Raw genomic sequence first — 12,817 nt, forward strand, 5'->3', positions numbered from 1 at the left:
ATCTTTTCAGAATTCTCAAACAGTTTCTTTCCAAAGTAGGCGACACCAACCACATATAATGGAGTACAACACATGGATTTTAATGAGTGAATGGGGACATATGGTTACCGTTAAACTAACGGGCGAAGAGTTGCGTTATGTACAAGATGTTGATACATTTAACGGAGTTAACGGAGCGTTATTCATAGAGACTATTATTTCTGCTTTTAGTTAGAAGTTATATAATTTGTTTTGGTTCTGTTTTTATTGTTCCCAAGTACTTACTTTATTTATATAAATTTTTTGTTTTATTTTGTTTTTATAAATTATGATGTTTTTCATATTATTTTTTGTTCATTAATTTTAATTCATTCTATTGTTGATATAGACTGGTGTGTAACTGTTTTTTGTTTATATCCGTTTACATAAATTTTATGATTTATGAGTCCGTATAAAATAGAGATCGATGTACACAATTACCACCATAATGGTTAGTTAGAGTTTATATATGAATCTGGATTGATTAAATATTACTTAACATGTGATCCAACATACCAACTCTTTAATGTAACACTTTTTTTTAAATTTTCAGCAATGCCTAAACGACCAAAGACTGACTCCGTATACAATGACATTGATAAAGAAAACACTCAGGATGGTAAGTTATTTAAAGTTTTTCAGCTTTTTTCCTACTCATTCCTAAAAAACAATAACTTTAAAATTAGCTAGCACATGATAATTAGTTTAACAACTATTTGAGTGTGTGTATATATATATATATATATATATATATATATATATATATGTGCAGTTCACCGAAATGGAAACACATCCACCGACATTGTTAACGGTATAACACTAATTCTTTCATTGTCCATTTCGATTCTTTTACGCCTACTTAGTTAGCTAACTATTATGCTCGAATTGTTTATTAATTCTTCCATTTTTTTATTTATGCCTCTTCAAAGTTCGACGAGCAGAAGACCTTTATCAAGCATAACCAATGGTATTATTTTAGCTATATATTTTTATAACAAAATGAAAATTATCCTTTCTTGATTTACAGCTAACTATTTTGATTTGTTTTTGTTTGTTGATTATAATTTTTGTTAATATCTATACGATTTTCTGTTAGTTGTCCTCCCAATTGTTACTCAAGACGAGGCATCTCATAGAAGGAAATTAAGGAAATTATACTTGGATAATAAGAGATCAAATGGAGGAACTACAACTTCATCCCTCAATATTGTATCCACCAATATTAATTCCACTTCCACTCCGTGTGTTACACAACATCGTCCAGTTTCACCTGATGGTATGTTATTTTATAAGCTATACTTTTGTTTAATTTATTATATATTATTTTAATTACGTTTAGTATGAATTAAATTTTATATAAGTACGTGACAATGAATTTATTTTTTGTTCTTTAATATTTTCTATTAGTGACTCGGATTCTACAAAACAAGGATAGAGATAACATGCGATTACCTAGATCTATTATTGACAAAAGAAGATCTACTACCATAGGTGTTACATCGGATAACATAGTCAATGTTATTGGTTGTTACAATTTTGAATCCACTCCTGATGTGGCTAATAATGTTACTCCAAATCCCTCAAGTATGGTAACAAGTAAGTAATTTATTAATTTAACTAGCCTAAGATCCCGCGAGCTTCGCGGGTGGCTTAACACAAACATATAATATATACTGGCAATGAGATGAGCTTTGTAATGAAAGAACTTTTCAATATAAACGTATAAAAATATGATTTTTCTCACTTAGGTAAATATGTTTTGATTTATTTTTTATAGGTATTGAGATGTTATTATATAAATGATTTTATAGCAACTTTTAGAACCCGGATAGATTTCATTTTTTTAAATTATTTTTTTATAACTTTGGTTATTTGATATATATTTTTTTAAATAAAGCATTTTTAACCAGTTTTGACCTTAACGTATATTGAGCAGAACACATATTGACATGAACCTATTTTGAGCAAAACCCGTTTTGACTGACCCGAACCTATTTTGACCTTAACATATATTGAGCAGAACACATATAATCAATAATCAATGAAATAAATCATATAGTAAAGCTATTTATGATTAACACATAACTAAATCATACAAAAAGTAATTTATTCGTTACACATGCTAATTGACAAATACTCTTTGCTACAAAGTAATCACCGGTAGGATTGGGTGGTGGAGTTCTTTGACCGAGTGTTTTCGCCATTGGACTGAAACAAATCCGGTTTTGATCCAAGTTTCATGAACTTCATCTTGAAAAGCTGGAACTTAGTTCACCTTCAAGACAAAATCAAAATTCAAAAGTAACTCATTAACCGTGTACTAAAAATGTAGGAAAAACACAATTTAATATATCTATATTTCACAATTTGATTCCAGTTCCAATTCCAAGAATCATAATCATAGATCTATAATTCAAGATTTGATTCCAAGTCTAAGAATCTTCAGTTTCCCATCAATATTTCAAATGCTATTGTATACATAGTTAGAGTAACATTTAACATAAACCTCCTTAGTAATTAACAAAACAAAGAAAAAAACTTGAGACATCCAAACGCATCAATTACCTTGTAAATCTTGTGGCCAAAGACCCGCAATAGTCGAACCTCTACATCTTTATGAAAAATATAATGCATATCCGGTCTTGGTTTAAAAAAGCGCGAGGCGCTCCGAAGCGTTTTGGTTCCAAAAGCTTTAAGCGAAGCTTCAAGCGCGAAGGGAGAGCTTCACGTGTACGAAGCGCTCAAAATAAAATAAAAAATAAAAAATATTTGTACACATCAATATGACATATTCTACTTGTTAATCAATAGTAAATATAAAAAAATGATTAAAAAACACACTTAACACATAGAAAACATAATTAAACATAAATTAAAGTAGATTATTGGAGATATGGGTCAGAATATGGGTTTAACAAATGAAAAATAGTTTGTATTTAATAAAAATAAAATGAGAATTGATTCAATAAAAATGTCCTTGTACACCACATTGGTTGTCTTATCAGTAACATTTTCATCGTCAATGTTTCCTCCGGACATAATTTCAGCGTGTCTCCACCAAACCTGGAAGCCATTTTCACAAAATTAAAGGTCAATAAAGTTTGTCATGAAGATTTATCATTTACTACCTATTCCAACTAAAGTAAAAAGATGCTCAAAATAATGTATCATAGAGATTGTAGACAAATTTAAGGAAAAACACCTCATCTTGTGAAGTATGCTGGACATTTTTTCTCTCCTCTTTGTCCTCTTGTGAGTACCCAACTTTCTCGTAGCCACCTTCAATGTGTGCTTGTCCTTTCCAACTTCCAATAGCTCACGGTGCAAATCCAGCTACTTCTCGACTTAAACCCCTCACAAAATGAACCATTTTGCTTGTTTTCTATGGAAAAGTATGTAACTTTAGTTTTCTTACACTAAAAAGTGAAGTAAAAAAACAATAATGACATCAATGGAACTTCATGTGTAATATAAGTCATCAAACTAATACAAAAAATGTGATAGAACTTACTCCTTACTTATCAAATGGGCGAGGGGACAACTCCGTCTTGGAGATAACTTTACACTATATCAAGCAAAGAAATTAGCAACTATGCAAAACTGCTATAACTTTACACTATATTTGCGACATCCACAAGCTGGTTTTTATAAACATTCCAGCATTAGTCAAACACTTGACTTTAAATCATCACATAAAGAAGTGAAGTGTCTGTAACCATTAAATTTATATCTATAACAAATCTTTCAAGAAAATTATTTATAAGAAATGATTAATTAAAGGAAGACCTGTCGTAGTTAACATGCTCATTAACCATATGCTGAAACATCCCTAATACCTAAGCCTCATAAACATATAATGCATTAGTCCCAAAATTGATGTCTAATTTGACTTTTAAGAGTCAAACAAAACATTTTTAGTTCACAACTTGATTAAAAATATTCAAATATGCACAAGTTCTAGATTACAGTGACCAAAAATGAAAATACCATGTAAACTTCATCTTCGGTATATTTTGCAGCATAGTTCACTAACAGCTTCTCGAGAGCTGCATAAAGTTTCACGGAATAAATTTTGCAGCCAAGAATGAAAATATGATGCAAACTTCATCTCTGGTACATATCCTTTTAAATCTTATTCAAAAAAGCATTGGAAGTCACCTAAACGGGACATTCGGCTACTTAACTAATATCCGTCAATATACGCTTTAACCCTTCAAAGACAATTAACTATTTTTACATGAATAGCCGCAATAATGATTAAAAAAAATATGGAGACAAAGGAAGAGCCTTTTGTTTAACTTCTATTTTATAAACTTGAAAAAAACATAAAAGAAGGTTATACATTCCTAACCTGCAACAAATATGTTTCAGAGAAATTGTACCAAACTGTTATCATCTAACCATAGATATAGCCAAAGACAACCCTAATGCAAACAACTTGTGTTAAATACATAAAGATCAAAATAGCACTCAAGTAACGGTTATCACAGTCAACTTTTAAATCATGTAAAACCTTAACTGATAACTAACATTAAAAATCATGATGAAACCAAAAAAACACAAAGAAATTGACAAAAGTAAGGAAGCAAAAAACCCCTGTTCCCGAAAAAAATGAAGAAAATAACCGAGACATACCTTTATTGACCAGTGAAAGAACAGAAAGCAACTGTGTGACCAGTTATCAGAACAACTTTCTGAACGAACAAAACCCTAAATCCACAAAAGAAGGAGGAAGAAAAGAAACTCCGATTCTTAACCACAATAGCCAACTTAACATGTAATAATCAAGACTTTGAAAAACCCTAACCTAAAACATGATATCCGGGTGATCCCCCACCTGCGAAGAGATTGATGCTGAAAAATTATAGGAAAATTGATATTTAAATCGAAAGTTAGAGACCTGTAGATACCTTAAATCAATATGAGATACAGCAATCAAGAAGGGCCATGCTTAGAATCAAACATTCAGAAGCATATACTAACCTTCATCTTCTTCTCTATTGATGGGAATTGAAAAACCCTAACCCGTCAAAAACATATCAGATGAAAATCGATCTGCTGGATTAGGAGAGTTTCCGTTAGGGTTGTTCAAAGAGAAGATGTAAACATGAAGAATGAAAAGGAAATTAAACGATGGGGAAAGAGGTGTGCGACCATGGTTGAACTTAGGGTTTTGGAAAGGGAAAAGGAATTACATATGAGAGGTATATTGCCGCTCAAATCACAATTGTGAGGAGTATTAAGTTGCCAGATGGCAATTAGTGGATTAAATTAATGCCAAGTGGCACTAAAATGTATTGTTTTAATATAGATAATAGATGTTTATATATTTTATTATGTTTGTATTGTTTTGCATCGATATTTTGACTATGCTTTTTGTTAATTGTACTAGGTAACATTAGTTGTAGTACCAGCAATCTAACAACGAGAGCAAATGGTTTTAGAATAAATATTTCAACTGGCATCACATCAACCACCCGCACATCATCTTTGAATTGTAATTTGCCAAGGCTATCATCTGGGAAACGTAAGTTGGTATGCAAACCACGTATTTCATCCCCTATACCAATGATCGACTTGACCACAGAGGAAACCGTAGAACGAGATCCTTATAAAGGTGTTTCTATAGGTTAGGTTTATTGATAAGTAATGCTACATAATGTAAAAATATCAACTCATAAATATGTATATCTTATTATTTTAATGAATGTTGTATATATAACTCTAATGTTGTATGTTTTAACAGATTATTTGGATCATGGTGATCAAGTTATTACTTGTGAAGTTTGTTATGCAAAGTTATGGGATGCAGAGAAAGGAAGCGGAAGAAAAGAAGGTGGCAAAATATGTCATATGTTATGTTGTGGTTATGCCAAAGTTGTGTTACCTGATTACAAATCTGCGACACCTTATTATAAAAGTCTATTCATGTCCAATGATAATGAAAGCAGACACTTTTTGAAGAACATTCGACATTACAATTCTATGTTTGCGTTTACGTCAATGGGTGGTAAGGTTGACCACACCGTTAATACTGGTAATGCTCCTTTTTGCTACAGAATTAGTGGTGAAAATTATCATGCTATTGGTAGTCTTGTGCCAGAAAACGGAGGGAAACCTAAATTTTGTCAGTTATACATATACGATACTGAAAATGAGTTGGCAAACATGCAATCAGTTTTTAGGTACCATGCTAAAACTTAATTTTTTAATAACATTTCTTTTAACTATATATTTACTTACTATGTCAATTTTATGAAACAGGTGTTCAGGCGATGCTTCCTCCTCAACTTCTTCAGACGAAACTGATAATAAGCTGATATAACAAATCAAAGCAATGTTGGATGCCAACAATGTGCTTGTGAAAATTTAAAGGATGGTTAGAGATTGCTTCCAACAGAATCCTAATACTACTTTAAAGCTTCGCCTTATTGGGAAAAGAGAACAAGATGGTCGGACTTATAACTTACCTACTTCCTCCGAGGTTGCCGCTCTTATTGTTGGAGATATTGATAACGCTCTTGAGAATAGAGATATCGTTGTCGAGACACAAACAGGGTCATTAAAAAGAATAAGTGAGTTGCATCCTTCCTATCTTGCACTTCAGTATCCTATTTTGTTCCCATATGGAGACGACGGTTACAGAATTGACATACCCCATAGGGGTGGCATTGATGTTACTAACAAGAAACGTCCGAATTGTACAATGAGAGAGTTCTTTGCGTATCGTGTACAAGATCGTAGTAACCAGTTTTCATTTATTCTAAATTCTCGACGGTTATTCCAACAGTTCTTGGTTGATGCTTATACGATGATTGAGAGCGAGCGACTTAACTTTATAAGATTTCAGCAACATGATCTCAGGTCTGATACATACGAGAGTATCCGCAAACTAAGATATAACGGCCAACAAGATTTGTCTAAGGTTGGAAAACGTATTTTCCTTCCATCTTCGTTTACAGGCGGGTCACGATATATGATGCAAAACTATCTAGACGCTATGGCTATTTGTAAATGGTATGGTTATCTTTTTTTATAACCATTACCTGCAATCCCAAGTGGCCGGAGGTTCAAAGGTTTCTTAAGGACACAAATCTTAATCCGGAGGATAGGCCTGATATTTTATCGCGAATGTTTAAAATAAAGCTGGATGCAATTTGTAAAGATTTGAAAGACTGTCATTTGTTTGGAAAAGCTTCAGCTGGTATGTTATTAAATTTACTTTTTTAAACATGATCTCAATGATATGTAACAGTTTCTTACCTTTTTGTGTAGTTGTTTACACTATTGAGTTTTAGAAGCGAGGATTGCCTCATGCGCATATGTGCTTATTCATGGAGAATGATTACAAACTTCCAACTGTAGACCATGTTGATCAGTTTATTTCTGCAGAAATCCCTAATATAAACGAAGACCCGGAACTATATACGCTTGTGAAAGATCATATGATTCACGGTCCATGTGGTAACGCTAGAATGAGTTCTCCATGTATGGTTGATAGAAAACGTTCAAAAGGTTTTCCCAAGAAATTTCAAGATCACTCAACCTTGGATTGTAACGGATTTCCCTTATACAGAAGAAGAGATGACGGTTCCTTCGTTTTAAAAAATAGAATTGAGTTAGACAACAGAAGTGTTGTACCTTACAACAAAAAACTTTTGAAAAGATATCAGGCGCATATAAACGTTGAATGGTGCAACCAAGCGGCGTCAATAAAGTATTTGTTCAAATATATTAATAAAGGGCCTGATAGAGCAACAGTTGCTGTGGTTCCGAGCAATAATGAAAACGAGCAAGCAGAAAATGATGAAATTAAAGAGTATTATGATTGTAGGTATATATCGGCTTGTGAAGCCTCTTGGAGGATTTTTTCGAATGAAGTTAATTATAGGAGTCCTTCTGTTATGAGGTTGCCTTTCCATCTTCCTGGACAACAAACAGTTTATTTCGGTCCTGATGAAGATATTAATCACGTCCTAAACAAGCCATCTGTGAACTCATCAATGTTTTTGTCTTGGATGCAATGTAATCAAGATCATAACGACACCGTTGCACGTACACTAACATATGTACAGTTTCCACGTTTTTATGTGTGGAAGCTTGACCAGCGTATATGGGTTCCGAGAATAAAAGGAAAAACAATTGGCAGAATTCATTCTGTTTCTCCGTCTACCGGTGAAGCGTACTATTTAAGAATTCTTCTTAACAAAGTTAAAGGACCAACATCGTTTGATGATATAAAACAGTTAATGGTCGAGTGTACGATACTTTTAGAGATGCTTGCTATGCGCTTGGTTTGTTGGATGACGACTCGGAGTACATTGAGGCCATCAAAGAAGCAAATATATCAGGTAGCGCAGGTTATATTCGCAATTTATTCGCCACCATGTTACTGTCAAGCACTTTATCTAGACCTGAAGTAGTCTGGGAAAGCACATGGAAGTATATGACAGATGATTTTCTTTACAGATTCTCAAAGTATCATCGTGTTTCAGGTAAAATTATAAATTTCATATTATATTTTTGTTACAGTTACTAAAAATTTATCATTAAATTTATATGTTATTCTGAATTTTCTCAGGTTTATCAATTCCTGATGAGCAACTAAAGAACTATGTTTTATGCGAAATTGAGAAGTTTTTAACTCGAAATAATTCATCGCTTCGAAGATTTGTATCAATGCCTTACCCAGATACTTCATCTTTAGATAACTTTCGCTACCGATTGATTAGCGAAGAGCTTGCATACGACAGAACAGATTTACAAAATGTTTATCAAGGTCAGGTGAATTTGTTAACGGATGAACAACGTTCAGTATATGAAGAAATTATGAACGCAGTTGATGGAGACAATGGAGGAGTATTTTTTGTTTACGGTTATGGCGGGACTGGTAAAACATTTTTATGGAAAACATTGTCTGCTGCAATTAGGTCAAAAGGTGAGATCGTATTAAACGTTGCATCTAGCGGAATTGCATCATTACTGTTGGATGGAGGAAGAACGGCGCATTCTAGGTTTCATATACCTTTGAATCTTAATGAGGATTCCGTTTGTCACATTAAACCTGACGATGATGTAGCTAAATTACTACAACAGACCAAACTCATTATATGGGATGAAGCTCCTATGGTTCATAAACATGCATTTGAGGCTTTGGATAGAACTATGCATGACATTTGCAATATCTCTAATTCATCCAGATCTGATGTTCTATTTGGAGGAAAGGTTATTGTTTTTGGTGGTGATTTTAGGCAAATATTACCTGTTGTTCCAAACGGTGGACGACAAGAAATTGTGAATGCCTCATTATGTTCGTCTTATTTGTGGAGGAAGTGTAAGTTGTTGACGTTAACTAGAAACATGAGGTTAACCGTTGGAAGACCGTCATTTGAAGTTGAAGAGATCATAATTTTGCAAAATGGTTGTTGGACGTTGGTGAGGGAAATGTTGGTGGTTCGAATGATGGAGAAGCAATAATTGAAATACCACCTGAGCTTTTAATTGACAGCACATCTGATCCAATTTCTAGCCTGATTGATTTTGTCTATCCGTCAATCTTGGAGAACTACAATGATCGTAATTACTTTAGTACTAGAGCTATAGTTGCGCCTAAGAATGAGGTGCTTCACGAGATTAACGACAGATTGTTGGCACTTTTCCCAGGTGAAGAAAAAGAGTATCTTAGTTCTGACAGTCTATGCCCTACTGAAGATGGCAATGCTGATCAGCAAAAAATATACTCACCCGACGTGCTGAATGGTCTTAAAGTATCTGGTTTACCAAATCATAGGTTAGTGCTTAAAGTTGGTGTTCCAGTAATGTTGTTACGAAATATTGACCAACGAAATGGTTTGTGTAACGGTACAAGGTTAAAGGTTACAAAACTTTACAGTCGTGTAACTGAAGCTGAGATAATTTCAGGTGGAAATATTGGTTCTCGGACATTCATACCTAGAATGAATTTGGTACCTTCGAACAGAAAGATTCCTTTTGCATTTCAAAGGAGGCAATTTCCGATAACGGTATGTTTTGCGATGACGATTAACAAAAGCCAGGACCAGTCGCTATCTAAGGTTGGTTTGTACGTAAGACAACCAGTTTTCACACATGGTCAATTGTACGTAGCTTTATCCAGGGTTACAAGACGAGATGGAATCAAGTTACTAATACTTGACAATGAAGGCAGACCTACAAATAAAACAATGAATGTTGTATATAAAGAGATATTCAATGGCTTGTGAATTTTTTATGTTTATCATCTATTTATCTTACTTCACGTACTTTCTATCATTTTTGTTTCTATTCGAACGAACCTATAATAAAGTATTTACGTATTAAAGTATAAATTGTTTTTTGTTTAGCAACCCGTGTTTTGCCATTTGTCCTTTTATTACCCATCTTATTGCCAATATAAAACCGTTTTTTTTTTTCCTACCTTAGTTCCCGTTTCCTTTTTCATCTATTCCTTTGAAATCCTTTCAAATAAAATGGTGCCTACAATTCCCCTCTTTCATATTTTTTCCTCCAATTTATCATTGCATCTATCCAAACTATAGCTAATCACATCAGTCATTCCCAATTTTCGAATATCTTTGTTTACAAGATTAAGAAGATAACATGTATTGGCGTGTGTTATCTATGACTCTACTTTCATGTGTTAATGTAAATTTAGATGTCAACACTGCCTGTTCAAGTCTTATTCGCCAAAAGGCATGAAAACATCATGAAGATTTCGTTAAGAAAAACGTAATATCTAACGAACATTAGGGAGATGTAGTATTGGCACTTTGTCAACAATCTTAAAATATTATGGTTTCGAAATAACAGTTTAACGATTAAACGTTTAGAATTTGTATGTGTTTAGTTGGTGTTAAGCCACCCGTGTATTACACGGGTAGTATATAAATATTTCGATAGAATCTCATTAGTCGTCTCGAGAAGTCGTTGTGTATGTAACAAATATTTGTATAAAAATAACATGTAACAAACTCGTACGCGATATATATGATTTATGGTGTGCCGTTTAGGCATTTTGAAATAAATATAAAAGTTATATTTATTTTATAAAAGGATCGTCGAGTTGTTTGAAGTTTGAAATAAATATACATCTATATTTATTTTTATAAAAGATTTCGTCTTGTACGATATTTGAAATAAATATAAAAACTATATTTATTTTCATAAAACGAACTCGCGTCGCTTGATATTTGAAATAATCATATAACTACGTTTGTTTTTATAACACGGAATCATGTTGTTTGACAATCGAAATAAATACATATACTATATTTATTTAAGTAAAAGAAGTCGTATTATATGCATTTGAAATACATACGCATACTATACGTATTTGTATAAACGAAATCGGATTATCGGCGTTTGAAACAATATAAATAAGTATATGGTTTTTATAAAGATAAGTCGAATTTCGAAGTTTAAAGTAGGTTTATTTGTTGTTGTAAATAACTTTAGAATCGCCGCCTTCGTAAGTTGTAAAGTGTCGTCAAAAGTGATTATGTAATTGTATTTGTTTTTGTAAAAGTTTAATTGAATCCAATAGCTTGTTTGATAATAAAACGCGTTTTGGTTTTACGGATTTTCTTGAAAAACGGGCAGAGTTTCCTCTGTTTTTGGACGCCCCCGACAACACGAGTTGTCGTTATTTTATCAATATTCAATCAAAACTCAAACAATGTATATGTGTAATCAATTTATATAGACAATACGGTAAATAAGACCAAGTAACTTTAACTAATATTTTCGCCATTTTATTCGGTTCGAGCTCCTTTTGCACGGTAATAATAAAAAAAATAAAGATATTGAAATAAACGTGCCGTAAAATCTTTACCAAATCCTCATATCGAAACGTTGACTGAGTTGACCGGGTCGACTCATGTGGACTGAGTCAAGTCGTATAGAACCGAGTCGAGCCGAGTTGGACTGAGTCGAGCTGAAATACACCGAGTCGAACCGAGTTAAGCTGAAATACACCAAATCGAACCGAGTTAAGTCATAATCTGATCCGCTAATCCCGAACCTGAATACCTGAGTCAAACATAAACCGAACCAACCCTTCGAACACCTAAACTGAACCGTAACAGGGATGACCCGACTGAGAACGACCCAAGGTTGAACCACTGACCTGAAATAGCACCACCACCATCTTTATCGTCGTGAATCCGTCGAACCAAGACACAGACCGCCGGTCCTTGACGTCGACCGCCGGACCGAGTCTCCGTCCGCCGGTCTGCTGGCCTTTCTCTCTCTCTCTCCTCTCTCTCTCTCTTAGTCTTCTCGATCGCTCCGTCTCGTCGGAAACACCACCGTGCGCCGCCACCACAGTGGTGGCCGGCCGTCAATCGAAGGGGGGTGGGTTGTTTGTGATGTGGTGGTTATGGGTGTCGGTTTATTGACGGAACGGACCATCGGATAAACGAAATGACCGGCGGTCCGTGGCTTCTCCGGTGACCGAACAGAAAGCAGGGGGTGGCAGGTGGGTGTTTGGGGGTTTGTAGGAGGTGTAAGAAGATCGGTGGTCGGTCGGAGCTCTCCGATCGCCGATGCTCGGTCACGAGAGAGGAGCAGAGGGTGAGGGTTAGGGGTGTCGACTGAGAGTTGTCTGATAGTTGAAAATCTCCTTTTTGTGTTGCAGTGTGGAACCGAGAGGGAGAGGAAGGACCTGATGCTTGTTGGTGTGTTTCATTTTGTAGGAAATGTGTGTGTGTGTAATCTTTTTAAGATAAATTTTTAAGATAAGGTTCAAGACACACAAAATGAGAGGAAAATCAAACACATCGGC

At 34.2% G+C, this 12,817-nt stretch overlaps 1 long non-coding RNA gene across 21 annotated transcripts; it reads right to left on the reverse strand.

Moving 5' to 3' along the window:
* Positions 1-2,070: 2,070 nt before the first annotated feature.
* On the reverse strand, positions 2,071-12,817 carry LOC118491270. 21 transcript variants are annotated; one of them, XR_004891056.1, is made up of 10 exons: positions 11,867-12,817; positions 4,929-5,076; positions 4,654-4,855; positions 4,370-4,442; positions 4,006-4,064; positions 3,805-3,854; positions 3,530-3,583; positions 3,221-3,400; positions 2,584-3,081; positions 2,072-2,293 (listed from the first exon to the last, which is right to left on the reverse strand). It is a non-coding gene; the product is annotated as an uncharacterized LOC118491270 (long non-coding RNA). The 21 variants fall into 21 exon arrangements; XR_004891058.1 differs by lacking the exon at positions 3,805-3,854 and having other exon boundaries at positions 2,073-2,293; positions 4,654-4,728; positions 4,826-4,872; positions 5,002-5,073; XR_004891065.1 differs by lacking the exon at positions 4,370-4,442 and having other exon boundaries at positions 2,071-2,293; positions 3,537-3,583.

The sequence above is a fragment of the Helianthus annuus genome, chromosome 4 (assembly GCF_002127325.2).
Source record: "Helianthus annuus cultivar XRQ/B chromosome 4, HanXRQr2.0-SUNRISE, whole genome shotgun sequence".
Taxonomy (NCBI): domain Eukaryota; kingdom Viridiplantae; phylum Streptophyta; class Magnoliopsida; order Asterales; family Asteraceae; genus Helianthus; species Helianthus annuus.